Raw genomic sequence first — 9,590 nt, 5'->3', positions numbered from 1 at the left:
TGTCTGAGTCCTAACTTCCAGGACCTATGACCCTGGAAATAGGGTCTTTGCATCTGTAACTCAGCTGCGGTCACAGAGCAGGGAGGGCCCTAATCCCTGACACGACTGGTGTCTCTACGGGAAGACAGAGGCGGAGGGGTGCCCCGTGCAGGACCACTTCCCCACGCAGAAGCAGACCTTGGACTCTGGCCCCATGAACTGTGAGAGGAGTTTGTTGTGCTAAGCCGCCCAGGTTATGGTAATGTTGCGACAGCTCAGGGAGCTATGGCCTCCCTCTCTCCTCCGCCCCGTGAGCCGGCCCACACCCGGTTTCCGCAGAACCCCACTTCATTCCCTGCTGGCGCTGGCCCTCAGCTCAGAAGCCCGACCACGCCTGCCCTGGCCTCCTGACCAGCTCTCGGCCCGCATCGCACGCAGGCCTTGGGACAAGGCTCAGGCGCATGCGCATCCCCACTCCACGGCTCTGGCTAAGGTGACCTTGGACTCTGGCTGCCAAACTCAACAAACGCATTTTGGATCTGACTACCCCGCCTCTGGGTCATGGCTGCATGGCCTTCTCGCTGGTGACTTACCCATGAAACCAGGGAGCCCCTCACACTGCCCTCAGTCCCCCAAATCTGCATCAGAAGCCCAGCCTGCCCTGGGGTCCCGGAACCACGTGCCTGGCTGCCTCCCGAGGAGCCTCAGACTCCGCGGCACCCCCACAACTGCTCGTGCTCAGGTTCTGTCTCAAGCACTCTGTCCAGCCGGAGTCCTGAATCCCTCACACCTTCTCTTGCCCCTGCTGGCCCCACCAGGGGTCCTCGTCATGCCCGCCCACCTCACGTCGGTGCCTATGGCCTCCAAGCACCCCTCAGCCTCACAGCTTGCAAGGACCTATGGTGTCGCTCGAGACCACCTTCCCTGTTCCTGCCCTCTCCACCGCCTCCAGCCCTGAAGCAGGGTGGGGGCAGCAAGTGATCGAGGGGGTGGGCAGCTGAGACCTCCATGGGAAGGCCTCAGTGGCCAGGGCTGTGCGGGGGGCAGCATGGCCCAGCAGACACACAGATCTGGTAGGGTGGACGCTTCCAGGTGCTGCCCAGACCCCATCCGGGACTTAAGGAGGGCTGCGGGCAGATGGCCCCCACTTCTGTCCCCTCGGGAACTGCCTTGCCCTTCCTAGGGCTGCACTGGTTCAGTCCCTCGACTTGGCTTGGGACCCTCCTGCAAACCCCTGGGGTGGGTGAAATCCTGTCCCCTTCCCTGCCCATACACAGATGTGGGGCCTGAGCCTCTGGACCCCAGGAGCCGTGTGCTGCTCAGAAGCTCAGACAGGCGGTGCCAGGACCGGGCAGAACCTGAGTGAGGCTTTGGAGGGTAGCTGCCACCTGGCTGGCCACGGGTGCTGGGCTCCAGGGAGGGCCTCGACCCACCAGCCTTCCCACTTAAGTGAGCGGAGCATCAGGCATTTGAGAAGGGGGCTCGTTCGGCGCGCACAGTGGAATTGGGGGTGTGTTGCTAAGCAACCAAGCTTCAGAAGACAATCACAAACGGCTGTGAGGGACCAGCTGGGCATCTAAAGCCCATGTGGGCACCTGGGGCTTCGAAGTGGCCAGTGAAGAGGCTCTGGTCTCTGCCGGGCAGGCTGGGGCAGCGCCGTCGTGAGAGGGGCACTGCGGGCAAGCTGCAGCACCAGCTCCCAGGTGGCCCCATCCCCCGGGAGGGGGTGTACTACCTAAAATGTGACGCACCTGTCCCCCGTAGATGGACCACATGGGTCCAGGAGCCAAGCGATGGAAGCAGATGTGGCCCCCCACCATCCCTCCAGTGACCCCACTCCCCGTCCCTGCGGCTCCGGGGTCAGTTCCAGAGGATGACGGCTTCTGTCAGGGACAGTCCCACCGCACTGAGGGCCATGGCTCCTTGTGTCCCGGACCAAGAGGCCAGAAGAGGAGTGACCTGACTGCCAGGAGGACGTGGGCTCTGTGCCGGGGTGGGGACGGCGGGTGGGCCCCAGAGGCCCACACCTGGTTCTAGTGGCCAACGCACAGTGTTGTCACCTGAGGGGGGCACCGAACCCAGCACACATGCAGTGGGGACGGCCCGGGGAATGAGGGGCAGAGCAGAGAAAGGAGGCCCTTGTCCCGCGGCTTCCCCAGGACGAGAAGCCCGTTGGTGCCCTGGGTGCTGGTGGTGGGTGCGAGGCCACCCTGACCTCCTCCCGGTGGTGAGGCTGCATTACAGGCCAGCTGGCTCCTGTCCTCCCCCCACCGCCCCGGCTTCCTTCCGCAGGGGCCGTCCTGAGCCCACTCCTAACACTCCTGCTGTCAGATTCTGCTTCTGGGACCCGACCTGGACGCAGGCTTTGCTGCCCAGCGGCACCGATGACTGACACGTTTGTAAAGTGTGCCTTGTTCCAGGACGGCCTTCAGAGGGCCTATGAGCCCAGGGGAGCCCCGCGCGGCCCGCACCCAGCCCTGCCCCAGTCCCAGCAGGAGCTCCAGGTAACAGGGCTGTGGGGTAGTGAGAACAGTGCGCCTTCCCTTGGCAGGGGACAAGGGTGGGGAGAGAAGAGAGGCACCTCACTACCCAGCAGAGGGACGGAAGGGTGTTCTGGGCCACGGCAGGGGCAGGAGCAGCCAAGTGAGCAGGGCCGTGGGTGGCCCTTGGCCTGGACATGGGCAGCCAGCCCAGAGCCAGGCAGGCTGTGCTGGGGCGGGGCGGGGGGGGGCAGTGCCAGGCAGGCACTAGATGGGAAAACTAGAGCCAGTACGCGCTCGGGCGAACAGGAGGCTCCAGTTTCCTGCACAAAGGGATTCATGGTGGGAGGGAGGGGGCTGGGTGTCTGAGGGAGCAGGAGGGTAGGAAGTGAGGGCCAAGGCCAGGGAGTCCCTGTGCCGGTGGCAGCTGGGCCAGGCCCCCGTTTGGCTGACAGTGACCTTGAGCCTGGTCTGAGTCTCTCTGGAGCCTGCCCAGGTGGGGCATGAGGAGGATCCCCGGAGTGGGTACTTGAGTCTGCATTGGGGACCTTGGGAAGGCGGCTGGACAGAGGGGTGTGGAGCTTGGGAGAGACAGACCAAGGCATGTGACTGGTGTCCAGGGCCTGGGGAGTGCGAAAGGGAGGGGTCTCAAGGGTGGGAGGCCCAGGCAAGCCCAATGTCACCGAAGCCAAAAGATGGGTCTCCCAGAGAGGTGGCCACCAGCAGATGTGGGCATGATGTGTGACCCAAGGGGCTAGTGGCCTTGGGGCTGGGGGAGAGAGGCTGAGCAGATTTTCCGGGAAAGAAAAGGGAATCTGAGAGGGGGGAGGACTCTTCCTGTGGCTTCCCTGGAGTGGCCCCATCTCAGGTGGCCCCCAGGCAACAAGGGGAGGAAGACAATTCCTGAGGAGGGTGAGTCTGCATTCCTTGGGTGTGGGCCGCCATTTGTCACTACCCCTGAAGGTCAGCCCCCCTCTCCAGCCTGGGATGGGAGTGGGGCGAGGGCTGGCTGGTGGTCCACCTGAGCCACAACAGGACAGAAGGAGGAGGCCAGGCTGCCTCCGCCCACAGAGGGAGGCAGCAGTCTTGGCCTTTGCCCGACTGTGGGCAACTGCAGCAGGGTCCCACCCACCTCCGTGGGGCAGAGACCAGTGGCCACAGAAGCTTGGCATGACAGGAGGGTACAGGGAAGGCAGAGCCCCTCCCGACCCTGCCTCCGGAGGATCTTGCCTGTGCCCACCCATCCCCGACAGCAGGTAGCACCCCAACTGGCCGGGGCCCCAGCCAGGAGCAGCACTCGCCCTCAGTTTGTCAGCTTAATTACCTCGCAGCACCCACCACCGCAGGCGGCCGACTCACTCCTGCCCCTAGGGTCCGCGCCCCCTCCCCACGCCCCGCCCCCGGCCAGGAACCTGACCTGCCGGAGCGCCCAGAGCGGCACGCCAGCCCTGCCGGGAAACCGCGGGCTCGGGGAGGATCCCCGCGGGCGGCATCTCCCACGTCCGTGCTGGTAACCTGGACCCTCGCCCACCGGGGCTGTAGGGAGGTCAGCGGCCCGGCTGGACGGACGCCCAGCCCCAGCGCAGAGCTCAGGCCGCTCCACTGGCGCGCCGCGCCCCACGCGCGCCCCCGCCCAGCCTTCCCGGACCCAGGCCCCGGCCCCTCGGAGGAGTTCCGCTTTCGCTCCCGGGCCTGGCCTGGCCTGCGTGTCCCACCTGCCTGCACGGCGCGCCCAGCTCCCGGCTGCTTAGTCCCTGGCTCGCGGCTTGGCCGGTGCGCCCCGCCGCCAGGATTTAAACGCGCCGCGCCCCTCCCCGCCACGGCCCCGCCCCCACCGGAGGGCGGCGGCGGGGGGCGCGCCCGAAGCGGGGCGCGGCGGGCAGGTACCGGGAGACCCGCGGGGCCGGCCGACGCCCGGGCGCGCCGCTCTGGCAGGCTGGCCGCCTGCGAGCACCCCTGTTGAGGAACGCCCCTGAATTGTGGAGGGCGGCTGTGCTCTCCGTCGTGCCCCCGGCCTTGCGGACGGCTCCCCCAGAGCCGCGGCGCAGGGTGCCAGGAGGGGGTGCATCCCGAGCCCCTGAGGGCGTTTGCATGGAGTTTGTAAGGGAAATGCAGACCCACCCACGCGGCTTCCCTCCCCAAAACTCGACTTTATTGCTGGGGAGCAGGCCTGCAGGGCCCGGTGCCCCCGGAGCTGCTCTGCTCCCATCTGGTCCCGGCCAGACCCCCTTGGGCTGTTGGCTGGGCTTGCTCGCTGCCCTGGGGCTGTCCTCAGGGGCTCCCCCAGTCCTGTCTGGAAGGGACGGCCAGGCCCCACCCCAGCAGTCCAGCGCCTGCACATGGGCTCAGAGGAGGTCCCCTGTCCATCCAGGAGGACCTAGCGCACGTCTTGGAAGCCCATCCGAGCGCCTGCCTTCTGGGGCTGCAGCAGCTGCAAGGGGTTAGAGGCCCAGAGCCTTGGGGGCACAACCTTGAGAGCCAGCCTGCTGGGGGCCACGGCTGCGGGCAGGAACCCCTCAGGGATCTTTGGCCCCCCTCCAGGCTGCCCAGAGACTTTAGATGGACAGAGCGGTACTGGTGCCCCTCGTCCCCCCAGGGCAGAGCCCAAGGCCTCTCCATCCACCAGTCCCTGCCTGGAGGGCTCAGTCTCCCTGCTCCCCAAGCCCTCACCTTTGCCTGGTTCATTCTTGACCAGACGCTCATTCAGGGCTTCCCAGCTACCTGTGACAGGTCCCTGTGCAGTGGGGGCCTGGGGGGGCTCTGTACTCACACCTGCTCACCAAGGATCCCTGGACCTGGGGCTGGCCTCTGCCCACCTGGGCGCCGGTCCCCATCCATGGGGCCCACACTTGCCATTCTGTGTGGCTGCTGCTGGCCACTGGAGAGCCCTGACCCCCACAGAGTAGGAGCTCTGGCATGGGCCCAGGTCCCAGCGAGGTGTGCGGGGCCAATTGCATCCATGCCCAGCCCTGCTCACCAGGCACCAGGACACTGTCCATGATGTCCCACTGGGAAGTGTGCTATACTGGCCATAGCTTGTGGCCCAGAAGGGGCCTCAGGGCCACTCGTTTCCATGGCCAAGCCATGCAGGTGGCATGCCGGGCCACGCAATCCAGCTGTGTGCCAGGCCTTCACTGTGGAAAGGAGGTATGAGGCTGGCAGGCTTGGGTCTCTCTCATGGGCTCAGGCACGGGCAAGCTGGTCCTCGTGCCACCGGCGCTTCTCCCCCCGTCCTCGGTTTCCTGTGGCAGCCTTTAGGCCAGCTCTCCCCAGGACACCCTGGGGGGCAAGACTGGGTGACTGTCCTACTCCCCAGGCCCCCAAGGTGACCCCAGAACTCCAGCCCAGTGCTTCTGCCTAGCAGCCCCCAGGGCCACGGGCAGCTCCTTCAGCAGCCCCCCTCCCCCCGCCGCCCGGGCAGCAGGGAGGGGCCTCCGGGAGGGGGAGTGGTGTCAGGAGGCCAGTGAGGTGCTTCCCCCTAAGCCCAGTCCTGCCCTCCGCTCTAGCTGCGGTCATTATCTCCTGAGGCTGGTGTGCCCGACCCAGCTCTGTGGGCCAGAGGGTCCAAGCAGGGGATCGAGGGCACCCCAGAGCAGTGCTATCGTGCTGACCCTGGCCTGATCTAGGATATAGCTGCGTGGGTCCTGCAGGGCTTGGCCTGACTCAGCCTAGGGGTACAGCAGCCCCTCCACAGTGTGGCCTCTGGAGAGCATCACTGTTGCTTCCAGGACGCACAGCCTAGAGGGGGGTGTGGCAGGGGTGAGCAGGGAGCAGCGGGGCAGGCTGGCCTCTCTCTTGAAGGACTGGATGCTGGAGCCAGGCTGCCCAGTGGCTCTAGCAACAGTCCCAGGCGTTGGTACCCATAAAGGCAGCCCCTCCGTGAAGGGCTGGGCCCCTCCACAGCAAAGATACAGACAGGAGCAGTTCTCCCCACCGCCCCCACGGGAGCCCCTATCATTAGCAGGGCCTCATAACCTGCCTGCCTCCCAGAGGCCCTGCTACCTCTGTCCCCCTCAGTACCCCCATATCCGGAACCCTCCACCCTGTACCTGATGCTGCTCCCTCATCAGCAAGGGGTCGTGGCACAGGCGGGCCTAGTCGTGCAGCAGGAGGGCTGGGCCATGGCCTGGCTTGGCCAGGGCAGCCATGGGCCTCAGGGCAGGGCCCGTGGAGGGAAGGCAGCCTCTGCCCATTAGGCACCATTGCGCTGGACGCTCAGAGTTGGGGTGAGCCAACAGGCGTTATTCCCGATTAGGAGTTGAATTGTGTCCCTCCCCCAAGTTCACATGTTGAAGTCTTAAGCCCCGAGCCCCTCCGAATGTGACCTTACTTGGAAGGTTGTTGCAGATGTAATTCGTTCGGACGAGGCCTCCTGACGTCCTGACTGGTATACCCTTATAAAAAGGAGGGATTTGGACAGACACACCCAGAGGTAAGACAGCATCTGCCAAGGGGAGAACAGACCCTTTCCCTCGTACCCCTCAAAAGGAATCAACCCTGCCAGCACCTTGACCTTGGATTTCCAGCCTCCAGAACCACAGTCAAGCTGTTTGTGTTGCTTAAGCCACTCAGCCGGTGCAGAACCAAGACAGTGCCTGAGTGTGCGAACCAGAGCTGGGACGAGTGGGAAGGGGACCTGGGACCTCAGCGCCCCGCAGCCACCGGGGCCCCTCCTGTGTTGCAGGAGAGAGGAAGGGGAGGGGGGAGGCCCAGCCCAGATGGGACGCACCCATTGACCCCCAGGCTGTGTCTCCAGATGGCATTAAACTAGGACAGATGCCCGGCCTGGGCTTCAGAATTAAATTTCTTTACATCCTGCTCCAAATATATGTTTTCATGCACTGCATGGGTGGGAGTCATAAATAGCGATACTGAGCTCTTAATTGGGAGCTCTACTTGTTAGAGCAGGAGGAAGGTGCCCCCTTGAGACTCTCTGTCCCCACCCCAACACAGCTTCAAGTTTGCCCAGTGCTGATGGCCACCAGGCCTGCTCGTGCCTCCAGCCCTGACCCTGCTGGGGGAGGGGACTTGAGGTTGCGCAAGAGATGGGAACCAAGTCTGGAAATTGGTCACCGTGCCTGCCCCGGCTTTCCTTCCTCTTCAAGAGGGCAAGTCTCTCCTGGATGGACCCTTTCCACGGGCAGGCAGGGCCCCAGTGCAGAGCCCCCAGGCTGTCCAGCTTGTCTGGGGTCACCTTTCTCCCCCACCACGACTCTGGGGTGAGCTATTCCCCAACCCCCCAGTCTTCTGACGCACCTGCAGGGCTTTGGCCTAGCTGTCCTCAGGCTACAGCCCCTCCTCACCGGCTCCACTGGGTCCCACCCAGTCTGCTCACCCGGCCCCCATGTGACCTTCAGTTCAGAGTCCTGCTCCATGCAACACCCCCCCCCCCAGGCTTCACCTCTACCTGGAACACAGTTGGGGAGGGAGAGGACCACCCTGAGAGCCCAGCCTTGAGTACAGCAGCCTGCCCGCCCCCCCAGCCTGGCTCCCTGCACACCTGCCCCACCCCACCAGCCCACTGGGTGGAGCCCTAACCTTCACCCCACCCAAGGCTGCCTTGGCCCCCAGGACTGGCTGCCCGGCTGGTCATCAGGACCCCACCCCCTCCTCGGTCACTTCTGTCCCCTCCAGGGCACAGGGGTCCCCCCCCAGGCCCAGGAGATCCCTGGTGGGAGCTGCCCCGTGGGCCCTCGGGCAGGCCCAGGCGTGGCTCTTCCCCTCCCCCAGGCAGCCCAGCTTCCAGGCCGGTTTCCCTGAAGTGGGCAGGGCCTGGGGCAGCCTCTGGCATGAGACATTGGCAGCAGGATCGGGGAGCCGTATGGCCTGCCCAGCACCCCCATACCTCTGTGCATGAGGCCGGTTCTGGGCTCACACTGTGGACTTGCCGTCTCGGGGTCACTGCCGGTGGCCCCAGCCCGAGCAGACTCAGGCAAGTAGCTCCTGCTCTTAGCAGTCTGCACAGGAGTCCCTGGAGCTGTGGCCACGTTTGTCCACGTGGGGCTGCCCTGGCCTTCCCCCTCAGCACAGCTCTGCCAACCCCCGGATCCAGCCCCAGCTCTCCCCACTGCGCCGAGTCTCCCTGTTTCCTGGAGAACAGTCTCAGGGCCTCAGCCATGAGCGTGTGGGGCAGGTGGAGAAAGGGGTGCAGGGCTGCAGCTTCTCACCCCTTCCTCGGTTCCCTATGCCATGGAGGGGCAGAGGGCTCTCACCCCCACCAGACCCCATCCAGCCCACCTGCACTGCTGTGGGGCAGATGAGGGGCCACCGGTGATTGGTACCAAGCCTGCCTTGTGTGTGACCTGGGGGTCAGTGGAAGTCGAGGCAAGGCACACACATTGGGGAGCCCTCTGGCTGGACCAACAAAGCAGGGGCTGCAGAACCACCTCTGGGTGTTCCTGTCCCCTCCTCTGCAGCCTCAAAGACCCCTCCTGAGCCAGATGTGAGCCCCCTGGGCTGCATCCTCCTCTCACCTCCACATGGCCCCCTCTTCTAGCCACCCCACCTTGGGGCCTGGCCACCCCCCACCCAAGGCTTCCCAGCACGACACTCCCGGCTGGCGGCTCTTGCTTCCAGGAACCCCACACGCTGCCCACTCCCTCTCCTGTCCCACCTGGGAGGAACCAGCCCCTCCTCCTGCCTAGAAGCCCCTTCTCCCAGGCCCCTTGCACAAGGGGTGAATCCCCCCAGAGGGGCCCTCCCAGGTCCCTGCCAGCTCATGGTTTTCTAACACGCTTTTGGTCGGCGGTCAGGTAGGCCCATTCACGCATTCATCTACTGATACCTCGGTCCGCTGTTGGCCACTACCACGGAGTGGACACTATGTGCAACAGACAAGCCTAGAAACTTCTATGTCCATCACCATGCTGAGCCCCAGACCCTCCCAGGAGCACACTCTGCCTGGGGAGGGGTGCCCAGAGACCCAGCCTGCAAAGGAGGGAAATCCCAGCCTCTGGGGGAGCCTGGAGGCGTAGACGGGCCCCCCCCAACTGCGTGACAGCAGAGTGCTTGCCCCCCCCACACCTTGCAGCCTGGAACCACGGGCCCGCCCTTGCCCGGGCTCGTCCTTATCGTGGGGTTTTGCTGCTGTTGCCCTGGGAACTTTCCTTCAGAAAATGTTGGGTGGGGTGG

Source organism: Mirounga angustirostris, unplaced genomic scaffold (assembly GCF_029215605.1).
Source record: "Mirounga angustirostris isolate CCGP_5_RB_7025 unplaced genomic scaffold, mMirAng1.0.hap1 SCAF_4, whole genome shotgun sequence".
NCBI classification, from domain to species: Eukaryota; Metazoa; Chordata; class Mammalia; order Carnivora; family Phocidae; genus Mirounga; species Mirounga angustirostris.
This window is presented reverse-complemented; position numbering follows the sequence as displayed.